At 37.4% G+C, this 24833-nt stretch overlaps 1 protein-coding gene across 11 annotated transcripts in view; it reads right to left on the reverse strand.

The window, feature by feature from the left end:
• LOC105474633 (cholinergic receptor muscarinic 3) overlaps positions 1-24833 on the reverse strand; it is a 527334-nt gene that overhangs the window by 216205 nt on the left and 286296 nt on the right. The gene's annotated exons all lie outside the window — the stretch shown is intronic.

The raw sequence follows: 24833 nt of genomic DNA on the forward strand, positions 1-24833 counted from the left end.
AGCCTAAAAGTCATTTTCTCTTCTTTATATCCTCATACGGGTTAATTTTCCCTTTCCTATAAAGATAGGGTCCTTATAGAGGTAATCACCTTAAAATGAGGCCATTAGAGTGGCCTTAATCCATTATCACTAGTGTTCTTATAAGAAGGGGACATTTGGGCCGGGCACGGTGGCTCACACCTGTAATCCCAGCACTTTGGGAGGCCGAGGCAGGTGAGGTCAGGAGATAGAGACCATCCTGGCTAACACGGTGAAACCCCGTCTCTACTAAAAATACAAAAAATTAACCAGGCGTGATGGTGGGTGCCTGTAGTCCCAGCTACTTGGGAGGCTGAGGCTGGAGAATGAACCTGGGAGGCAGAGCTTGCAGTGAGCCAAGATCGCACCACTACACTCTAGCCTGGGTGACAGGGTGAGACTACATCTTAAAAAATAAAATAGATAAAATAAAAAAATTAAAAAAGGGGACATTTGGACACAGAGACATAGGGAGAACATAGAGAGAACGCCATATGAAGACGAAGGCAGAAGAGAGATTCATCTACAAACCAAGGAACTACAAAGATTGCCAGCAGCCCCCAGAAGGCAGGAGGCAGACATGGAACAGATTCTCCTTCACAGCCGTGAGGAGGAGCCAATCCTGCCTCCAGAACTGTGAAGCAGTAAGTTTCTGTTGTTTAGGCCTTCCATTCTCTGCTACTTTGTTACAATAACCCTAGCAAATTAATGCACACATGGCAAAATGGTATTTTTCAACTTTTATGAGAAAAGTAAAGGCAGTTATAGTAGAAGACAGCATCATGAGTCTACTGTGCTCAGATACAGCTATTTGCTTTTCCCCAACTATGTTCCATACTTTCTTCTTTTCATACTTTTTCTTTTTTATTTTGAGTCAGGGTCTTGCTCTGCTGCCCAGGCTGGAGTGCAGTGTCATGACCATAGCTCACTGTAACCTCGACCTTCTGAGCTCAAGTGATCCTCCTGCCTCAGCTTCCCAAGTAGCTGAGACTACAGGTGCATGCCAACACACCTGGCTATTTATTTATTTTTATTTTATTGTAGAGACAGGGTCTCATTGTGTTGTCCAGGCTGGCCTCAAACTCCTGGCCTTAAGTCATCCTCCTGTCTTGGCCTCCCCAAGTGCTGGGACTGTGGGCATGAACCCATCACACCCAGACATTTTATATTTCTTTAATTTGGATTGTCTTTCCTTTCCATGCATGCCGATAGAATTTCCGATTATCACTTAGCCCAAAGAAGACTTTCACATAAATTCTGCCATAACCCTTATTAGAATAAATGTATTCCTCTAAGATCCCTCTAGCTCTATTTGCATCTTTATTATAAATATTAATATATCTTTCCCTGCATTGCTGTTACATGTATACACATCTTATCTTCTGGTAAAAAATAAGCCTCGTCCCTTGGAGGAAGGGCTAACCTTTCCTCCTTCTTGTATTACTCATGATGCTGACCACAGCACCCTGCACAGAGAAGAGATTTAATATTTGTTTCATTACTTAAATTGCATAAGAGGGACCTACCTACTTGTGAAAAAGGTTGCTGTGACCCGTGTTCCTCCTTCTGTGACAAGAAACTAAAACATACATATATTTATTCTCTTCTCTTCTTCCTGGATCTGGTTCACCAGATTTCCTCCCCTCCTTCTTTTTTCATCAATACAAAACTTCAAGTCACAGTCTTGGCAATAATTCTTCTTTGACTAATTTATGAGTTAAATAAAGAATGAATTCCCCACACATGTATCATTTCCAAGGTCAGCTCTTCAACACTGCTTTATTCCACACCTCTCAATGCGTGTATGATGCAGGCCCACTTTAACACTACTGTACCTGTGGTTGATTCCTACGTGCAGCTCTTTCTGCTCTTTTTGCCTGAATTATCTTCAATGTTCTTTGTGCAAAAATCACAGCCAGTGTAGACTATTTCCAAAAGAGCTGTAAAGGGGCATTTCAGAAACTTCCCTAAACAATCTTTCTTTAAAATGCACCAAGCTGGATAAAGCCTCTTTGTGACCTGCATAAAAACTCCACAGGATAAATGTGTATTACCTTCCCAAAGGACTACTTCTCCAAAGTTATTCCAGCTCTTTCCAGTTGAAATGTCAAACTTGACATAAAAATGAGATGTTCCTGCATGAATTAATAAACAAATAAATCTGTGTTTCCCATTGCCCTTTCACTCAGAGTGTTTTCTGATTATCCTTTGGTTGAAGTTACTGGTTACATGTCTGCTTCCTCCATTATATTTTACTCCTCAGGAATAGAATCTACATTCTATTTGCCTTTATGTCTCTAAAACCCGACACAGAGTGGGTGTTCAATTAACTTTACTGATATCAGTAATTTGCAGATGCAAGCAATTCTGAATAGAGTGAATCAAACACAAACTTCAAGTAGATTTAGCAATTCTTACAGGATGGCATTATCACTTTAATGATATTTCTCAATTTGTGTTACAATTTGATTAAACAATTTTTATCCTAAAGCTTTGAGACCAGGTTTTTTCAGAATTATATAATTTGATTTTAATGCTTATGTTAGAGGGCATATGTCTTGGGGAAAGGATAAAAGAAAATAACAGATTCTTAGGTGACAGTCATCAACTGTTTGCCTTTATGAATTTCTTGATTTGTATGGTAGCCATTTCTCACGCTTCTCCTCAAAACAAAATAAAATCAGCCTGGCACAGTGGCCCACGCCTGTAATCCCAGCACTTTGGGAGGCCAAGGCGGGTGTATCACAAGGTCAGGAGATGGAGACCATCCTGGCCAACACGGTGAAACCCCGTCTCTACTAAACATACAAAAAATTAGCCGGGCGTGGTGGCGGGCACCTGTAGTCCCAGCTACTCGGGCAGCTGAGGCAGGAGAATGGTGTGAACCTGGGAGGCGGAGCTTGCAGTGAGCCGACATCACACCACTGCACTCCAGCCTGGGCGACAGAGGGAAACTCCGTCTCAAAAAAAAAAAAAAAAAAACAAAAACAAACACAAAAAAACCCCCAAAAAAACAAAAAAACAAAACAACAACAACAAAAAACAACATAAAATCAGAATAATAACATTAATCTTCTATGTTTTCCTTTACATGGCAACTCCCAAAGGTGACGGAACCTGGAATTGACTCACATTTTGCTTTTTGGTCCACAGACACAGCAGTAGTGAAAGCTGAATCATCCAGCTCAGAGGATTTTAGTGTGTGGGGACATGCAATCTCCTGACAACTTAGGAACTTCCTCTGTTACCCGAGGAACAAGAAACTGACATGAACTTACAAGATAATTAAGCAAAAAAGAATTTCCCGGAAGAATAAAAGTACGGCTTATCAATGTTCCTCTCTTTTTAGAATATCAAGCCCACTGCCATAAAGCCCATAGTTGGGGGCCTAATCAGTATATTTCTGGGGTGGTGATACAACTTTGAATTAATTTTAACAATATTTGACAAGGGAGAGTGGAATAGCAGTGTGTGGGATTTGGGAAGCACTTAAAAATGTTATCAATTTGCACATAGTATCTCTTATAGATTATAAATGTTGCTAAAATAAATATACTATACATCAGGACACACAAACAAAGTTACCTGTAACAGGCTACTTTCTTTGAATGGGAACTCAGGTCCGCACAGACATATATAACTAAGTGAATTATATTTGTTTCTTAAAGTCGTATTAAATGGTGGCACATGCCTGTAATCCTAGCTACTCAGGATGCTGAGGCATGAGAATCACTTGAACCCAAGAGGTAGAGGCTGCAGTGAGCTGAGATCACACCACTGCACTCACTCCAGCCTGAGCAACAGAGTGAGACTCTGTCTGGGGAAAAAAAAAAATCAAAGTGAAGGGTGAATTTTATTTTTGTAAATGGTGGACATTAATTTAATATGCCAGACAGAAAATGTCTACAAGCTATTATGATACTAAAGTTTTTATTTGGGAAGGGAAAATGATAATGATTACCTTTCTAGATCTATAAGTGAAATGAGCATTTGTGAAAGTTAGCTCAGAGTAGCACCCAGAGAGAGATTGTTCAGTAAAGGGAAGAAATTGTGTACAGTATTTTTAAAACCAGAACTAACGGCAGCGCCCTCCCTTGATATAAATGCCAGAACTGAATCCAAAACACCCATGTTCTGGGGGCAAGTAGGCAGCTCTTCAGAATACTGTTACAATGGCTGGGCATAGGTTAATTGCCCCAAAATGTTATCCTCAAGTTGAAATTCCAAGAATAGTGACAAATTTAAGTACTACCTCCCTTTAAAAGGTAAATAAGTCAACCAAAGAGCAGCAACATTTGCCAAGCATCAACCATCTGTTTAATGCTATCTGAGGAAAAATGGTTTCTACCAAAGCATTGAATGAAATTGCCTCTCCTTGAGGAAATTTCCCTGCAGCCCAGAAGAAGCTTGACATGACTAGAACTATAAAGTGATAATGTTAATAGAAAAATTATTGTCTAGACATTAGGAGTTGACTTAGAGTGATTAACATAAACAGAAGCAAATAAATTCCATGGAGAAAAAGAGGTTTAAATCTGGCCTTTAAAGAGTAGATAAGATTTGGATAGCTGATAAGGAGAGTCAGGAATATTCCGGATGGAAGGAATAGCATGAGCAAGGAATGGGGTGAGAAGGAGCAAACATCCCTATGGCGATCGGAGTCCAGGCTGCATAGAACACTGGGTGGGTTAGGAAGGAAGGAGATGACTGAGTCAATGCACTCTACACAGAGGGATCTGCATTTCTAACTGGAGTCTAAAGATCAGGAGCAGAAGAGACGTGATGAATGTGACATCTTGGGAAAATGATCAGGCAATGTTATGCAGGATGGATGAGAACGTGAGAGGTAAGAGCCAGCTAGCTGAGCTAAGTGATTACCGGCACAACTCTAGGCCTAATTTGATGAGGAACAGCTGTCAATCATGAGAACGCAGAGGAGAACTTGACAGCCATTTTAAGGACAGACCTTGCACACCTTGGTGACAAGTCTTGGTGAATGAGGAAAGATTCAAAGAAGAGAAAGAAGCACGGAGGACCCAGAGGGAAACAGAAAGGTTTTCAGTGCCGTGCCTCTGGCACCCCTCTGTCTGGTCTTGCTCATTAGTTGATCAGTACATGCTAGAGAGAGAAGGCTGTCTGCACACCACACAATCCCATGAAGAACTGGTAGAACGAGGACCAAAAAGTCTTTAAAATTCTGCCTAGCTGAACTGACTTTAGGAAGATGATGGTCAGTGGTACTATGTACAAAGTTCTATGCTTAGGTTCAAAAAATTAACTGCACAAGTAAAAGAGAGTGGAGAACTTTAGTCAACTGGATTGCCAATCAGTCAGAAAATATCTTAGGAACTTTAGTTATTATTAAGAAGACAACTGAAGGGTAAATAAGAGTAAAGGGTAGAAACAACTGATAAAAGCATCACATGGGTTTTAATCATTAGTGGAATATAGTTAGGATAAGGGAGCCGGTAGCTCTTTTCCTCCAGGCTGTTCACATCATATCTACAGTATGGGTTTAGTCAAGGGAGTTGCCCTTTCAGATGAGATCAGGCATGTTCAGGGTAGAATGATAGACAGGAGCTGCCCTTTCAGACACAAATTACAAACTGAAAAACTTCCCAAAGCCGCTAGGTAACTTAGATAAGGAAACACTTCTTAAGTAAGAAAATAGGAGGAGTGTGCCAAACTAAAGAAATAACGTCCCACACATCTTTCTTAATTTTCCTCCCAAACACTCAAGGACCAAAAATGAGTCTGTGGGCTACAGGTACATGACTGTCTGCAATAGGAATATGCCCATTAAGATGCCAGTAGGACTCAAAGGCATATCCTGTAGGGGACAGGGTATGAACAGATAACATTTACCTAGGAAAAGGCTTGTTTGATAGCTCTTTCCAAAGTTCTGAGGGGTTATGAAGTGAAAGTGGAATTAGATTTGTTCTTCGTAATTCTGTCAGAAAGCAGTACCAGCATTAACTCATAGAAGTTTCAGAGTTTGGGACTTGCTTTTTAGAGCAATTTTCCAAAGGTCAAAGAAGAATATCTGTAAATAGACTGACTTGCGAAATAGCGAGCTCCTTGTCACTTAATGTACTCGTGCTGACATTAAATGGATACCTGCTGAAGATGTTACAGAGGGAATGGCATATATTAGACGGGTGTGAGGTTGATAGCCCCAAGATCCTTTTCAAAGCTAAGATTCTAACATTATATCACAGCCAATTCTCAAGAATGAAGGAATACAAGGGAACACTGGTACCTTGATAGAAAGGTATACAAGCTGATGACCAAAGAGCCCAGTAGCTGTTATTTAATATTTCTTTTATGAGGATCTCTTTATCAGATATCACCTTTCTTCCATGAGAAAAAAATAATGAATTAAACATCTGAAGGCATAGAAATTCAGGTTTATTTTTCCTTCCAGAGTGAAAGAAAATGAATTCTGCTGAATATAATGAAAATTAAGACTAGAAAAAAAGTAAAGACAACAGAAAATAAACTAATTTTCTTCCCTATTTTCCTGAGGCTGTTATCAAATATAGTTCTGATATTCTAACTAATAATTTAGAGAGTTTTGGTCACATTTTCAGGTTCAATGCTGTTAGGTTTCAGAGATATGTTTTCCTTATTCTTTTGGGTATGCAATCTGTTATAACTAATCTGTAAACATTTAGTCAGTATTCCTAGGTTTTATCAAATAATTCCACTTCTGAGAATTTACACAAAGGAAGTAATGTGGAATACACAAAAATACTTTATGCACGAAGACATATATCCTAATTTTATTGTTATGAACAATCAGAAATAATTAAACAACACATGATACAGCCACTTGTCTTAGTCTGCTCAAGCTGCTGTAACAAAATACCATAGATCGGATGACTCAAGCAAGAGAAATTTATCTCTCATAGCTCTGGAGTCTGGGAAGTCCAAGATCAAGATGCTAGCCCATTCAATTCCTGGTGAAGGTTCTTGTCACTTGGCAAATACAGCCACCTTCTCAACACATTTTCACATGACCTCTTCTTTGTGCAAGCGTGAAGGAAAAGACAAAGAGAGATAGCTATCTCTTTTTATAAGGCCTCTAATCCCTTATAAGAAGGCATTGGACCAAGGCACTAATCCTATTGGACCTCATCTAAGGGTAATCACCTCCCAAAAGTCCCCTCCCCAAATACCGTCACACTGGGAGTTAGGCTTCAACATATGTGTTTTGGAGGAATACAATTCAGTCCATAATACTACTCAAAAATGAGTTTTGCAAAACTATGTAGTAAAACAGAACATACTTTTAATACATGAAATAAGAATACAGAAACAACACATGCAATATTATTAGATGTACCATATGACCCAGCCATCCCATTACTGGGTATATACCCAAAGGATTATAAATCATGCTGCTATAAAGACACATGCACACATATGTTTATTGCGGCACTATTCACAATAGAAAAGACTTGGAATCAACCCAAATGTCCATCAGTGACAGACTGGATTAAGAAAATGTGGCACATATACACCATGGAATACTATGCAGCCATCAAAAAGGATGAGTTTGTGTCCTTTGTAGGGACATGGATGCAGCTGGAAACCATCATTCTTAGCAAACTATCACAAGAACAGAAAACCAAACACCGCATGTTCTCACTCATAGGTGGGAACTGAACAATGATATCACTTGGACTCGGGAAGGGGAACATCACACACCGGGGCCTATCATGGGGAGGGGGGAGGGGGGAGGGGGGAGGGATTGCATTGGGAGTTATACCTGATGTAAATGACGAGCTGATGGGTGCTGACGAGTTGATGGGTGCAGCACAGCAACATGGCACAAGTATACATATGTAACTAACCTGCACGTTACGCACATGTACCCTAGAACTTAAAGTATAATAATAATAAAAAATAAATAAAAATTTAAAAAAGAGAAAAACTTAGGAAAAAAAAGTCTTCAAAGAAAAATGCCAATACGTTAACTGTGGTTGACTCAGTACAACAAACTATGAAGGCCTCATTTTTTTCTTCTTTTTAAAACTCTTTACTTTCCAGGTTTTAGTAAAAATGTATATACAGTTTTAGAATTGTGCTAAAAGAAGTAAGTTTGTGAGAACATACTTGCATGTCAACTCATCAAAAAGAATGAACTCAGAGACTATTTTATTACTTTTGAAGTGTAAGTGGATCTGTGAGGCAAGAAGGACACAGACAACCCAGATCCTGCTCATGTGGAGAGACGGCACCTGTATACCTTGGTCAGAGCTGAGAAGACACATGGTTGTCCCTCAGTAAGCGTTTATTAAACTCAATGTTTCTGCAGTAAGACAGGCAGCTGTACACAATGGGCGACCATGGGAAAATCAGCCTTTGATATTTGGAAGAATTGACTTTTGCCAAAAGTGTATATGCTTGACTGGAAGCATGTTATTAATACATTTATTATATCTGAAATGCTATGCACCACTGATCAATTTAATAGTCTTATAGTGTTAAGTATTTTACTTCCAGAAAACGAGAAAAGTAATTGATTCACTTTCACTCTTTGTAGATGAAGTGTTGGAGTAGAATTCTAGAATGCCGAGATATCAGATATGCATTTTCCTGCCTTTTGAGAGGTCCACAATTGTAAATTAAATTCCTGCAGCATCTAAAGAATAAATCTGCTTTAAACATGTAAGCTTCTTTCCTATATGCTATTCAAGTACTCTAATATTTCTTTTTAGACTAATGACTTGGAAATAATGACCTTTGAGAAGGAAATAGGAGAGTGATTTCTCAAGATTTGAAATAATCTAGTCTTAATTATGTAGTAATGTCAAGTATAGACATCACAGCATTCATAATACCTGCCATGGCACACAGTTTTACAAAATAATAATTACCTTTTAATGCCTGTTTTTAGAAAACGAATTTAACAAACTTGGCTTGTCAGTTCTTTCTCAGAATCTCTTTTTAAAAATTGCTTCTGTGTATGAATAATTCTCCATTCTGTCTGCATAAAGCCATATACCTGAAATGTAGTCACCTTTCCTCCCTTACTTTTCTATGCTGCCAGCTCTCTCTCGTCATCTACCAGGACAGTGGTTTTCGATGCCACAAGTATGAAGAAAATGATTCAGGGAATTGTTATCTTTCCTATTTTACTTCTATGTTTTGAAGAAAGAACTGGAAGGTGGTTTCTATGTGTACCTCTAGACCTCTCTACAAACCACTTTGGAAACAATCCTGCCAGCAAAGTGGCCAAATACTATGGGAGGCAATGGGGAAACCACTGTAACTCTACCCTAAGCAAGGCCACAGGTTTTAGCTGTTCAGCCTTCGGACTAGTGCAGTAATTCTCAGTTCTTTTTAAAACTACTGTAGTTTTAAACATCTGTTGCCTCCCTCTCTCTTACATGTCTTGAATTCTTCTTCTTTTGCTGGGTGTCTGTACTTAGGGACTGGTTTCTTGGCACTGAAACCCATCCCCTTTCTATCCTTGTCACCTATGAACCTTGATTTTCCCTGATACCATTTTTTGCTCAAATGCTTTTCCTTCTGAAAGATGCTAAATGGTGATTTTTATTTGGGTAATTTACTGCTTTGCATTGTATTCATCAATGACTGGGCAATTTACAAAAGAAAGAGGTTTAATTGGACTTCCACGTGGTTGGGGAAGCCTCACAATCACAGCGGAAGGCAAGGAGGAGCCAGTTATGTGGCATGGATGGCAGCAGGCAAAGAGAGAGCTTGTGCAGGGAAACTCGCCCTTATAAAACCATCAGATCTCATGAGACTCCTTCACTATCATGAGAACAGCATGGGAAAGACCTGCCCCCATGATTCAATTACCTCCCACCAGCTCCCTCCCACGTGGGAATTCAAGATGAGATTTGGGTGGGGACACAGTCAAACCATATCAGACATATTGCCATATTGATATTACTTGCATATTTATTTCACTTCATGTTCACAAGAAATCTGGGAGATTTTGAGGGGCCAGTGACTAAAATCATCATCCTTAGTTCCCTGTACTTGCTATAGTTATTCCCTGAAAAATCATAAAGGCTCAAGCTTGTGTTATAAGCTTTGGTGATTAACAACAACAACAAAAAAAACCTTGGGCTACAAAAAAATTTTAAACTACTACTAATGAACTGTTTTTTTCCCATAGAGTGGTCATAATTAGAGGAAATTGCAAGGATTTTATTTAGATACGGCTGGTTTTTGTTTTTGTCCTGAGGCTTCTCTGTGTATTCTGATCCTTTATAGCAAACGTGTATTATTCGGTTAATAGAAAAACTAAATATCATAAAGATGAAAATAGAAGATATTTTTGACACATAATTCATATTACTCTGAGTCTATACAAATGCCAGCTACATAAATGTGCCGGTGTGCTACTGAATCTGTGTACTTTAAAGGAGATCATATTAATTATTTATTTAATGCTGGCTACCTGTCCGGCTCATCTGCAGGTGTTTTCCATGTATTTTATTGTTCAAAGTGTCCTTTGGCCCTGGGAAGTGGGTGTTTTTGTAAGTCTCATTTTGAAGATGAGGAAATTGAAACTCACACAGTTTAAGGATCTTACCCTAAGTCACTAGGCATGTAAAAATGACAGGGGAGTGATGAACCCTAGGAGAAATGCACCAGTGTCCACGCTTCAGCCAAGACGCCTACACTGTCACTCAGATGACAGCGTGAATTTTCATAGTACTTTACAGTTTACGAAAGGCAGCACTTTTTATAGTACATGACAGTTTACAAAAGATAGCACTTTTTACCTTGATATAAGATTTCTTGGCAAGTCACAGGGCGGGTATAAGATTTTTGATATAAGATATCCTGACAAGCCATAGGACAGCTATCATTATTTCAATTTTAATGATGCAGAAACTGGAGTTTAGGGGGGTTAAATGTCCCACCCAAGGCCAGGCATGTAGCAAACAACAAAGTTAAGACTAGAAATCATGTCTTACAACTTCAAGCCCTGGCTTACATGTTCTCTGTATTGTAAATAACAGTCATAGGAGAGAATATGTTAATACATACAAGAAAAGGTGATGTTTAACACAGCGGTAATGCTACTATATATAACGATGTGTATACAGGTAATCCATTCACTAAAACAAGGGGAAAAAATCAAGATACATACTTTTGAAGTACTTAGTGCACATGAATTGTGCAAATTTTCAAGTGTATTCCCCAAACAAGTAAAGTTTAATAACTGTGTAAGTCTGGTTCAAAATCTCATTACAGAATAGCAAACCGGCAATATTTCAAAACTAATGAAATTTTTTTTTTCTGGCTCTTGAAAACAATTGTTTAAATGAGTTTCCTTTCCTTTTCCTTTCCTCTAATTATGAGTGCTCTAAGGGAAAAATCAGTTCATATAAATATAATAATAGTTTTAAAAATTCTTATAGCATAACTTTGCATTTTTATCACTGAAGCTCATAAACTGAATGTGAGCCTTTATTGTTTTCCAGGGAATGACTATAGCGGAACACAGAGAAATAAGGAGGATGGTTGTAATCACTGGCCCCTCCAGATCTCCCAGATTCCTTGTGAAAGTGAAGCAAAATAAATATGCAAGTAATATCAATGTGCCAACATGTCTAAGTAGTAAGCTAAATTTTCCTAAATAACAATCTACAAAATACAATTTTAATTTGTTCTGTGTATAGTACTGTGTATAGTAAGAAACTATACAAAATGTTAAGAACTAAGATGGTATTTTCTGTATAAAAATTGTATGGCTGGGCACGGTGGGTCACGCCTGTAATCCCAGCACTTTGGGAGGCCGAGGCAGTGGATCATGAGGTCAAGGAGATAGACATCATCCTGGCTAATATGGTGAAACCCCATCTCTGCTAAAAATAGAAAAAATTAGTCAGGCATGGTGGCACGCGCCTGTAGTCCCAGGTACTCGGGAGGCTGAGGCAGGAGAATTGCTTGAACCCGGGAGGCGGAGCTTGCAGTGAGCCAAGATCATGCCACTGCACTCCAGCCTGGGTGACAGAGCGAGACTCCATCTCAAAATAAATAAATAAATAAATAAATAAGTAAAACATTTTAATAATCAGTTCCATCTTTCCTTGCATCATTTCTATGGTTCCGTTTTTGGTCTGCAGCGTAGACACCAATGAAAAATAAATATATGACTCTAAAAGGTTAAAAAAAAAGACTGATAAAAATGAAAGTGTAGTTTGTATTAAAACAACCTGTACATATTATTGGTATTTTAAAATAAAAGATACTGATTTTTGTTTATATTGAAAATGCAGATTAAGACTAGTGTGATAATTTTAGGATGTTAAGTTTATCTTAAAATACAAAGGATCACTCAATTTTTATTCAATTCCATTTTCATATGTTCACGAATGGGCAAGAGAATGGAACATTTTAATCCCTTTGATTTTTAAGCTCTGATCCTTAAGGTAAAAATGAAATATAATATTTTTACATTAGAAGAAGGGAAATCATCTCTACTAACACCAAACAGCCAAAAAATATTAATTCACCATGATGCAAGAGTGAATTCACATTTCATAAGCACTTCCTGCCAAACAATATCTAAGATCTTTCTTTATTTTTTGGAACCTCAAGCCTTGTTTTAAAGATTCAGAACTTAGAGGGCTCATTTGCCCAAGGCCACTGTGTGGAAGCAGAGGCATAATCACATGCCTGAAATGGATGAGCTCCCTAGAACCTGTGACTAATGATTTGTGCTTTGTTTCACAGTGAGGCAGAGAAGGATCTTGCACTCATTGTTGACTTCATGTCTCAAGATACTGTGAAATTGTCTTCATTACAATCATAAGTTTTTAGGTTTGTATTGATCATCTAATTCTTTATGAATAAAAGAAGTTTGAGAGGTGGAAGAGCTCAATTATTTTTGACATATGTAAATATCCTTTAACTAGGTTATACATTTTGGAGTGCTTATTTTTTGTCTTTAATTCTCTTAAGCTCCACAGATATCTAAAGGTCTGAAGCCTGCATATCATACAAACAGCATAATGCTCATGGCATCCCAACACACAGTACCTAATAGATGAATTATTGCTATGAGAAAAGGGATTGGAAATCATCTTTCTGAAATATGGTTTTCTGTCATTCACATATTAGCCAGAGGCTAACACATCTTTTATTCATATTGGAAAAATAAGCCCCATCGGGTATGAAATTGAAGGAAACCCTAGATATTTATCTCCTAATCTAATATCACCAAAGCATTAAATGAATCCAAATGAAAGGATATTCCTGCATTTCCCTTGTATGGCATACCCCAGGTGTCTTTTCACTCTAACGAGACATGGTCAAACTATAGGCTGACCTCAGCCTTTCCTACCACCCTCACCTTGCTCCCACTATCTTCAGTTTTCCCACCTCTCACCTCTATAGAGACTATTACAAGGAAAGGCTCTCCAGTTTCTAAGGTTTCTTCTAATTAAACCAACTCAAAAATCATAGAATTATGGCAGTAAAGAAGCAAACTTGTCTCTACATATTAGTCTGCTTAGGCTGCCATAACAAAATGCCACTGGATGCCTTAAGCAACAGACATTTATTTTTCAGAGTTCTAGAGACTGGGAATGTCAAGACCAACATTTCAGCCAATTTGGTTTCTGGTTAGGGCTCTCTTCCTTGGCTTGCAGAATGCCACCTTCTCACAAGGTCTTTGCATGAGAAAAGAGAGACAGAGATCCTACGCTTATGGCCTCATTTACGCTTTATTACCTCCTAAAATCCATTATCTCCAAATACAGTGGCATTGGGGGTTAGGGCTTTAATATAGAAATTTGGGAAGTTTCAAAATTCAGAGCATGATACTCTGAAGAGTCTAAGAATTGCTAGAACCTCATGAACAAAAACGGGATGGAGAGAGTCTACTTTGAACTGTGTAGCCATGATTTTGTAGAGAGCCAAAGGTAACAATCACCATACTTTTCCTTCAAAGTGGCGTGAAGAAAATATGGAGGAAGCACAGGCGTGCATGAACACAGAGCAGGGATACAAACACTGCATGTGATCCGGTTTCTTACTCCTAAATGCACTTAAGATGTACATTTACAAAGTGCATGAACAAAATTCATAGAAACTGTTGGAAAAATTAAAGAATCAATGTAGGTCAGAATGTTCCGAAGCCAAAACAAACAGATGAAAAAGTCTATCCTCTTTGTAGCCAGGTCCTTTGAACAATTAAATGCTACGATCTTCTTTAGGTCCCACTCCTGCAATTTCCCAAGTTTCACCATGGAGAAACTGTTTCCTTCCTCCAGTGTAAAGCCTTTACATTGGTGTTTGCTGTCTGTTTTGTTCCTTACAGGAAGAGCAAATGGAACTAGCATCTTCTCTCAAGTAGCTCTTCCTGAGTTCAAAGATCATTGAATTTCCTATTGGCAAGCACTTCAGTTTTCATAACTTTTCCTGCCTTTTGTTAGGTTATTAATTTTTGTGATTATCCTGCAAACCCTCTTCAAATTGTCCATGTTCCTCTTGAGTAATGGAACCAATTTACTCATTAGAGTCTCATCAGGTTTGAGTATAACAGCAGGATTACCTTGTGGTCCTTTCGTGTTATTTTTGAAAATAGCTGACAATATTTCAAAACAGTGAGACACACAGTTCCTTCTTTAACCTCAGCTGCTATTTCTTACTCAAGGAGAGTTCATTTTAAAAAAATAACTAACCACAGATTTTAAATTATTTTTGATACAGAAATCTTCTCTGAGCAGATTTAAACGCCAATGTCTTGATTCTTGGACCTTAATTCATGTAAACTTCACAGATACTCTGCCCCATCGAAAAGCTTGGTCCACCCATATACAAAGTTCACAGGAAGATGAGGTATCTAATCATGAACAAGGCCAGGTCCTTCAAAAAACACATACCTAAATGTATCTCCCAGACTGACTGCTATCCGACTCTTATTATTTATCTGGAAGATATTACCGTTTTGCTCAAGAGCAAGACCACTTCTTAGATACGGAAGAAGGAAACCGGAGTAGATTTCTGGAAAGGAGTCTCCAGGAAACTGATGTAAGACACTGGTGACATTTAAAATCGCTAATTCTTTTTGAGATCATTGCATCCCCTGAGGTCTCTTGCCTCAGGATCCTTGTCAAAACACTAAAATAAGTACTCTTTGATTTCATGACTTCACAACTGATCTTTCTAGACACTTAGTCTTTAGGGGGGATTCTCAAATGGTGTGTCCTTTGGGGCTTGTAAGCCTTGAGTCTAAAGCAGACATCCTATTTCACATCAAAATATGGAGAGAGACATTTCATTCACTATTTATGTATATATCTAAATTAGGAGACACTAGCATGACTGAGAAAAAAAGGTTAATAACACATAAAACACTTAGAGTTCATTTAAAATTATGAGTGACTGTTTTCTCTGTAGGAACAATATATAAAATTTAAAAGTCGATGAATAACTATATGCTAAGATCTCCAGACAGGCATGAAGGCCACAGCTTAATATCATTCTAATCTGTCTTCAGGTAACAGCTTGATAGTTACTCTCTCAAGTTGACATTTTGTTTAAACTGAATACATAGACTATATTATCGATGTGTCTTGGCTAAATGAAGAAAAGCTTGTAGCTTCTGACCTTTAAAATATTTTCTTTCTTTCTTTTTTTTTTTTGTAGGAATCAGGAAAATGTTCTAACAACATGTTGAGTGAGGTAAAATTCTTTGAGCAAACACAAAGGCAGAACCATAATATTTTTTAAAATTACTCCCACAACCCAACCATGGCAAGTTCTTCATTGCACTTACCAATATCTCTTTTTACATGTCTGAGGGGATCCTGCAAGTTTCAAATAAAAGCCAACTGCTTCCCGAAAATCTTAAATTTGCCCTTGAAGCCCATCACTGCCCAGCTGTCACTCTGTGATCATGGAGGTCTGGTGACCTGTGACCATGGAGGTCTGGTGACCTGAATGGGACTGCTCCTGGATTCCCCCAGCAGCAGGAAGGGCTCAGCTCATGATACCTCCAATTAGAGCCCAGCAAAATTTCCTGAGTGATATAAGGTCTTTGCTTCCCTTGGTCCAGCCTATAGACCAGTATCTAATGGTCACAGCTAACCAAAGCTGTCTGCTATTCTGCTACCCTCAGCTAGGGTCCAAACATCATCATCAACCTCAAATCCTTTGCCATTTCTCATTAACCCACTAGATTCCTGTCTCCTCAGATCACTATATATACATTTAGGTACTTTGTTACAAGCAGATGAATTAGAAATAAATATATATTTAAAATTTTTCAGCCACTACATATCACATAAACATCCCGAATTTCTTGGAATACTAACAAAAACAACCATATTCAGCTCTTTTAAATGAGGATCTTTTCCCAAGCAGAGAAGAAAATCATTTATTGTGAATTTCCATATAAGGGGTAAATTCTGAGAAATATAGTCCTGTTTTTAAGTAATTTTTTTTTTTTCTTTTGAGATGGAGTCTTGCTCTGTCACCCAGGCTGGAGTGCAGTGGCACGATCTCGGCTCACTGCAAGCTCCGCCTCCCGGGTTCCCGCCATTCTCCTGCCTCAGCCTCCCGAGTAGCTGGGACTACAGGCGCCCGCCACCACGCCCTGCTAATTTTTTTGTATTTTTAGTAGAGACGGGGTTTCACCGTGTTAGCCAGGATGGTCTCGATCTCCTGACCTCGTGATCTGCCCGCCTCGGCCTCCCAAAGTGCTGGGATTACAGGCATGAGCCACTGCGCCCAGCCAGTATTTTTTTTTTTTCTTAAGTTGAGAAAGTACTTTGGGTTAAATATGCTCAATTTATGTTAATGCAGCCCCTTTTCTTGGTGATTATTTTGCCTAGCTGGGATTATTTTAGAAATTTCAGGGCCGGGTGCAATGGCTCACACCTGTAATCCCAGCACTTTGGGAGACTGAGGCGGGCGGGTCACGAGGTCGGGAGATAGAGACCATCCTGGCCAACACGGTGAAACTCCGTCTCTACTAAAAATAAAATAAAATAACATAAAATATAAAATAAAATAAAATAATTAGCTGGGCGTGGTGGTGCACGCCTGTAGTCCCAGCTACTCAGGAGACTGAGTTGGGAGAATTGCTTGAACCCAGGAGGTGGAGGTTGCAGTGAGCCGAGATCACCTCGCTGCACTCCAGCCTGGCAACAGAGCAAGACTTAAAAAAAGAAATTTCAAGTTTCAAGTATTATATCTCCAAAAACTTGCTCTCACACCACTTTGGAGAAATACATTGAAATGTGAATCCATGAAATTCTGGATAGTATGGCAGAGGTGAATGCATTGCCTTTGAAGAAAAGGAGAACTTTTGAAGAAAAGGAGAACTCCACCCAACATCTCTCTCTCTCTCTCTCTCCTCTCTCTCTCTCTCTCTCTCTTAGTGTCAAGCGACCCTTTAAGCGTGTTCTGGGATGCTATGGGCTCGGAAACACGGGCAGTCCTAGGGCTCTTGTCTCTTCTCGCCTCCTCACTCCATGTGCTCTCCCTGGGCAATCTTAGCTCTTCCCAAGCTTTGAATTGGCCTAAAATAATGTGGACTATTCCCGAATCTCCCCTAATTGGACAACTCCTGACCGAAATCCCTACCCTGGACACTGAATATCTACATGTGCATCCTAGTACTTTCCACCATCCTCTACCAGAATATAACCTCCACAAAGGCACGGACTCTTCCATTTTATTTGCTGTGTTAGCCTCAATGCCTAAAAGAATGTTTGGCACAGAATATGCAGTCAATAGATATCCCACTGTTAGGATCTCTGAGAAAGAGAAAGCAAACTCTTTGAAGACATAGTGCAAAGTTGTGGAAGTAAAGGAAATCCCTCCTCCAACATAAGTTGAATACATTTGAGGCATAACTGTATGTCTTCTAATGTGCAGCAATATTAAAAATCTATTTCATGGCCGGGCGCGGTGGCTCAAGCCTGTAATCCCAGCACTTTGGGAGGCCGAGACGGGCAGATCACTAGGTCAGGAGATCGAGACCATCCTGGCTAACACGGTGAAACCCCGTCTCTACTAAAAAATACAAAAAACTAGCCGGGCGAAGTGGCGGGCGCCTGTAGTCCCAGCTACTCGGGAGGCTGAGGCAGGAGAATGGCGTGAACCCGGGAGGCGTGACAGAGCCAGACTCCATCTCAAAAAAAAAAAAAAAAAAAATCTATTTCATAAACCCTGTTATTTTGTAATCATTTTAAGTCTTATTTAAAAATACTTTAGAGAAATTTACATTTTTATTCATTTTTTTCATTCCTTTATGCAACCAACATTTAGATAGCCTAAATTCGAATGTAAGTCTTTCTGTGTGCACAAGGGGAGTACTCAAAGCTAAGGAAACAATTGGTGTCATATCCTCCTGCATCTTACATTTTTGACATTTCAATATAGAATCCTTCTGTGAAAAAAAAGTAAACTGAGAAAAATCTCATTCTATATTTTTCAACAAAAAAGATTAGTGATTATGAACATGAAAGCAAATCACATTTTTACTCTGTTATTTAAAACTCCCATAGAAAGGGTTAGAGGATTTTAAAATAAATGTAGTATTATTATATTAGAAAGAAGGTAGTATATTTTAATTATTATCTTTAATTTTTGAATCTTTGAATAGCAATCTTTAATTATGACTTAATCAATGGTGAATTTATCATAATACTGCAGCCAGAGTCATATACACTTTCATTGTATATGAAAAGCAAGGAAATAAATAAGATTGCAGGGCAAGTTTACTATCCTAGGAACACAAAATGATTTAAAATAATTTAGAAATGTATATTATATATATATATACATAAATATATATTATATATAATGTACAAAAATAAAATATATAAATACTATGTATAAATATATGATATGTAATATAGAATATTAAATAATATATAATTCATATAATACATAATATACATAGATAATATAAAATATATTATATTTTATATATGTATGAAATACATATAAAAACATAATATAAAATACATAATATATTATAAATTATAATATATAATATATTATAAATTATATAATTATATATCATGTATTATATATAATTATATGTTATAATATATTATATACTATATATAATTATATAGTATATATTATTTTATATTATATATTGTATTATGTATTATATATAATTATATATTATATTGAGTAATATATTGTATATTATATTTATTATATAAATAAATGGAAATACATGTAAATATATATTGTATTAAACATATAATATATGTTATATTATATTGAATCATATATTTATGAATATGATGTATAAATACATTTCTATAATATATTTATATACATATTATATATTTATATACATAGAACCCAAAACAATGCTTATAAATTAATGGGAATATATATACACACACACACACATGAACACACACAAATTTCTATACATACACATGTATAAAATACCCACATATACATATATATGTATATATGTATATTATATAATAATAGAGTATATAATACATATATATGTGCATGTATGTTATATATAATACATGTGTATGTATATGTGTGTATTTATACATGTATTTTTTTCCTTCTGCAAATAGATCAAAGAAAAACCTTGCAATATATTAAAAGAAAAAGTAACAGAAAGTATCAAAACTCCCTATTTTTTTCAGCCTGGTAACTACCTTAAGAGCAGTTTTGTGTACTAATGTGAAACGTCAGTATTCATGACACATTAACAGCAGTCGTATTTGATGGTGGTAGGAACATACATCCATGCATCACTTAGCGACACTAACATGTTCTAAGAAGTGTGTCATTAGGTATTTCATTATTGTGTGTACATCATAGAGGGTACTCACACAAACCTAGGTGGCATAGTTTACTACATACCTAGGTTATATGGTATAGTCCATCGTTCCTAGGCTACAAACCTATACAATATATTACTCTACTGAGTATTGTAGGCAATTGTAACACAATGGTATTTGTGCTATCTAAACATATCTGAACATAGAAACAGTAGGGTAAATATATGGAGTTATTACGTTATGGGAGCACTGTTGTACTGTGGTCTGCCTTTGACTGAAGTATCATTGTGCAGCATGTGGCTATGTTTGTAAACTCTAATGAATATTTTCTTAACTGTCCCTAGTTAAAATATGTCACATTTATATTAATAAAGGCACGTTTTTATGATCTCATAATGTACAGATGGCAAATTTGCTAAATTTGTTCAATGTTAAAGAGCTTGAAACTTACAAAGAATGGAATTAACTATGTAGTAAGTTATTGATTAATTTTAGTATTTCTAAGTACTATCAACATGATCTAATTTACTCAGAAAGATCATGATGCTCTGATAAATAACGATGGATTAGGAATACTACATGTTATTGTCCTGGAATACCATCACTTATAAATCATACTAATGAATAATTTCTGAACCAGCACCAGAGTTACAAAAGTGGCATGGGCTGCCATTAAAATGAGTTATTAACAAATAAACTAAAGTGATAAATCAAATATAAAACTTGTACAAATATTCTTAGTAAAAATGGATCAATTAATTATTCTTGGATATCAAAGGACATATCTACCATTTTATTATTTTTCCAAGCATATTATTATTTTATTATTGTTAAAATATAGTATCTGTAAAATAATAATGTAATAGATAATCTTGCATATATTAAGATAATCAATACATATTGAATGCATGGATAACATTTGACATTAAGTAGTAGCTATTTTTCTTAAGAGAGCATCATACATTTCTAAGCACTTGTGTTAATAATATGAAATAAATTGAATGCCATTCCCTGCTATTAAAGCTACTAACATTTTAGGAAGCAGGTATATTACATTTTTCTCTATTTGAACTTTCTTCTAACAGGTGAATGGGGCAGTAGCAGTTCAAGTGAATGAAACTCTTCTGCAGGTCTTTCCGAATGCTCCAGCATGTGGAGCAAATTAGTTGATTGTATAATTTCCCAAGCTGCAAAATGATGATACATCAAGAAATTCATGGATCAGTTAAAATTCAACAAGAAAGCATTTATTCAGTGACCACTTTGCACGGTCATTAGGGACACAGTACTATGATGAATATAGTGGGGATTCCAGTCCTCAAGGAACTCGCAATCCGAGGAGTAGAAATAAATGAAATTGATAAAAGTAGTGAATTCTGCATAAATATGAAGGGTGGGCTCTGGGGAAAAACATGGAGAACTTTTAACTCTGCCCGAGGAAGGGTGAGCAGAGGAGGGATAGGCATCACTGAACAGGTGACACTGGATCTGAGCCTTGAAGGTGAACACCAATTTCTCAGGAAAGAGGGTTCCGTGTAGTCCAGGCAGGATGAGCAGCATGTGCAAGCATACTCTTTGGATAAGTCCCAGGAAATCATAAAATACTGGAGCAGTGGAACATAGGATTCACAGAAGGGAACAGCTTCAGATGAGCTCCCATAGAAACTCTGCTGTTTTATGATAAGTTTATAGAACAAAGCACCTATAGGCACCATGGAATCAAGAGTAACAGGAAGTGAGTAACAGGAAGTCCAGTTTTTAAAATTATAGATTACTTTGGAATCAGTGCAGAGGATAAATTCAAGTGAGACAAAACTGATGGTAGAAAGATCATGAAGGAGACTCTTAAAGAGCATATTAGAGTCATTCAGTTGAGATGAGAAGGCAACAGTGGCAGGAAGGCAGTGACGGGAGTCAACGACAGACACGGTTTTTTGGTTTTTGTTTGTTTGTTTGTTTTGAGATGGAGTCTTGCTCTGTTGCCCAGGTTGGAGTGCAATGGCACGATCTCAGCTCACTGCAACCTCTGCCTCCTGGGTTTAAGCAATTCTCCTGCCTCGGCCTCCCACATAGCTGGGACTATGGGCGCACACCACCATGCCCAGCTAATTTTGTATTTTTAGTACAGACAGGGTTTCAGTATGTTGGCCAGGCTGGTCTCGAATTCCTGACCTCAGGTGATTTGCTCACCTCGGCCTCTCAAATTGCTGGGATTACAGATATGAGCCACTGAGCCCAGTCCAGAACACAGTTTTGAGAGGTACCACAACCCAGTGCATGAGAGGAGAAGGAACTTTTCATTATTGCTTTTTTTTGTACTATAATATAATATTTGGAGAAGTGCATGGCAGAATACAAAGGACTATGGGTTACAATGCCTTCTTATAAGAAAACCAATGAATTGCCACTAATAGTGAATTGGGGAGATAATACAATATTTAAGAAGTACTTGCTTTTTGTTAGATACTCCTTTATTCCTCACAAAACTCCCAGGAAGAAAATATGACTATTTTTACTTTCACAGATGAAGAAACTGAAGCTCAGAGAATTTAAATACCTTTCCTCAAATTATAGAGCCATCCAGGTCCCAGCTGGAGTTCTGTGGCTGGGAGAACAGAAACGTGGTTGCAGAGTAAGACAAAGCCATTACATGTGTCATGAATAGTGATATTCATTAGAGCCAAAATGCCCTGTGAAATCAGAGAAGGTAGGCAGAGGTTAAAGAACAGGGAATTCCAGTGACATGGTGAGTGGGGCTAGAGCAAGAGAGGATACAGAAGAAAATGTAAGGAAGGGTTTTTCTGCTGATTTTAGTTTTGTTTCTGTTTTGTTTACTTTTAAATACATGTCCTCACACAGGTCCTTTTGGTTCACCTGCAAACATCCCCTTTTCTTTTTTTTTTTTCCATTTTATTTTATTTTATTTTTTAAATTTATTTATTATTATTATACTTTAAGTTGTAGGGTACATGTGCATAACGGGCAGGTTTGTTACATATGTATACTTGTGCCATGTTGGTGTGCTGCACCCATCAACTCATCATTTACATCAGGTATAACTCCCAATGCAATCCCTCCCCCCTCCCCCCTCCCCATGATAGGCTCCTGTGTGTGATGTTCCCCTTCCTGAGTCCAAGTGATCTCATTGTTCAGTTCCCACCTATGAGTGAGAACATGCGGTGTTTGGTTTTCTGTTCTTGTGATAGTTTGCTAAGAATGAAAACATCCCCTTTTCTTATCTTTTCCCCTCTGGTCTCCAATCTCGATCTCTCCACTGTCCCAGAAAAAAATTATCATCCTCTCTCCATATGCCTTTCCTTCTTTCTTTCTTTCCTTCCTTCCTTCCTTCCTTCCTTCCTTCCTTCCTTCCTTTTTCTTTCTTCTTTCTTTCTCTCTCTCTCTTTTTTCCCTCCTTCCTTCCTTCCTCTCTCTTTCTTTCTTTTCTTTCTTTTCTCTCTTTTTCCTTCCTTCTTTCCTTTCTTTCTTCTTTTCTTGTTCTCTTTCTTTTCCCTTCCTCCCTTCTTCTTTCTTTCTTTCTTTCCTTCCTTCCTTCTTTCCTTCCTTCCTTCCTCCCTTCCTCTCTCCCCTTCCTTCCTTCCTTCCTTCCTTCCTTCCTTCCTTCCTTCCTTCCTTCCTTCCTTCCTTCCTTCCTTCCTTCCTTCCTTCTTTCCTTCATTTCTTTTTTTTTTTTTGAGATGGAATATCCCTCTGTTGCCCAGGCTGTAGTGCAGTGGCATGATCTCAGTTGACTGCAGCCTCTGCTTCCCAGGTTCTAGCGCCAACATGCCCAGCTAATTTTTTTGTATTTTTTAGTAGTTTAAAAAAATTGGTTTGTTTAAAAAACCTTCCCCCATATGGGAATATGGTTTAGGAATCCTAAATACATGAGTTACTTATTCCCTGAGGCACAGTATGTTGTTACAATGGAGAATGTAATTCAACATCAAAGTGAAATTTCACAATTGCTGAGAAAAATAATTTGACATGTGAAAAGCTTATATTTTTGCTAAGATCATCCTATTGCTTTGGACCATCTTTTTTTTTTTTTTTCTAAAATGCAAACGTGAGGCAATATGTAGCATATCATCTTTAACTGGGTTTAAGCTTTGCCAAGGAAAGTCAGAAATTTCATAGAAAAATAGACAGAGGCAAAAGAATGATCCAAATGCTTCTTAGAAACTTTACTGAGGTAATATATTACCTGACTGGATAACTTAGAAGCTTTTCAGTTGTTCACAAGTAGAGCTGTTTCTATACCAGACTAGAGTTTGCAGAGATGCTGTCGAATTTTATCTCTTAATGTTTGTCCACATGACTCTAGCAAAGTTGTTAAAGATAAGAGGCCTCAATTAGGAATCCTTAGACCTAGCACATCTCCTTAATACGGCAGAAAAAAGTAAAAAAGACTTTAAAGATGAAAATAATGGTGAAAAGAAAGTGTGGGCAGCTATGCCCAAATAAAATCTAGATGAGCTGCTAATAAAAGTATTAGCTTTTTTGGCCCTTTGACTTTGTCCAAATCCTTTATAAACGATGTTTCTCTCTCTGCTTCAGCAGAGCGTACCAGATAGAGTCTTCTAATCTGATGAATTACCATTTCTATTGCTCATTACTTCATACATCTAGTTCATTGGTTAAGTCACTTCCTAGCTTTGGTATAATTTCATCTGCTTGTGTTTAAAATAAAAATGCATTGGATGTGAATTATTCATTTACTCATTCCACAAATATTTACTAAAGTCTAATATGGCTTAAGCATTGAGGATGTTGGGAGAATACATCTTTTGTTCCAAAATAATCACACCCAAAAGTCAATACATTGGTCAATGGGTACAAAGTAACACTTAAAAAGGGGGAATAAGTCTTGATGTTCTATAACGCAGTAGGGTGACTGTGGTTAACAATACTGTATTGTCTATTTCAAAGTAGCTAGAAGACAGGATGTTGGATGTTCTTACAACAAATAAATGAGGTGACGCGATATGTTAACTAGCCTAATTACATTTTTGTACAATGTACACATGTATCCAAACATCAATATGT

The sequence above is a fragment of the Macaca nemestrina genome, chromosome 1 (genome assembly GCF_043159975.1).
Source record: "Macaca nemestrina isolate mMacNem1 chromosome 1, mMacNem.hap1, whole genome shotgun sequence".
In the NCBI taxonomy this organism is placed as follows: Eukaryota; Metazoa; Chordata; class Mammalia; order Primates; family Cercopithecidae; genus Macaca; species Macaca nemestrina.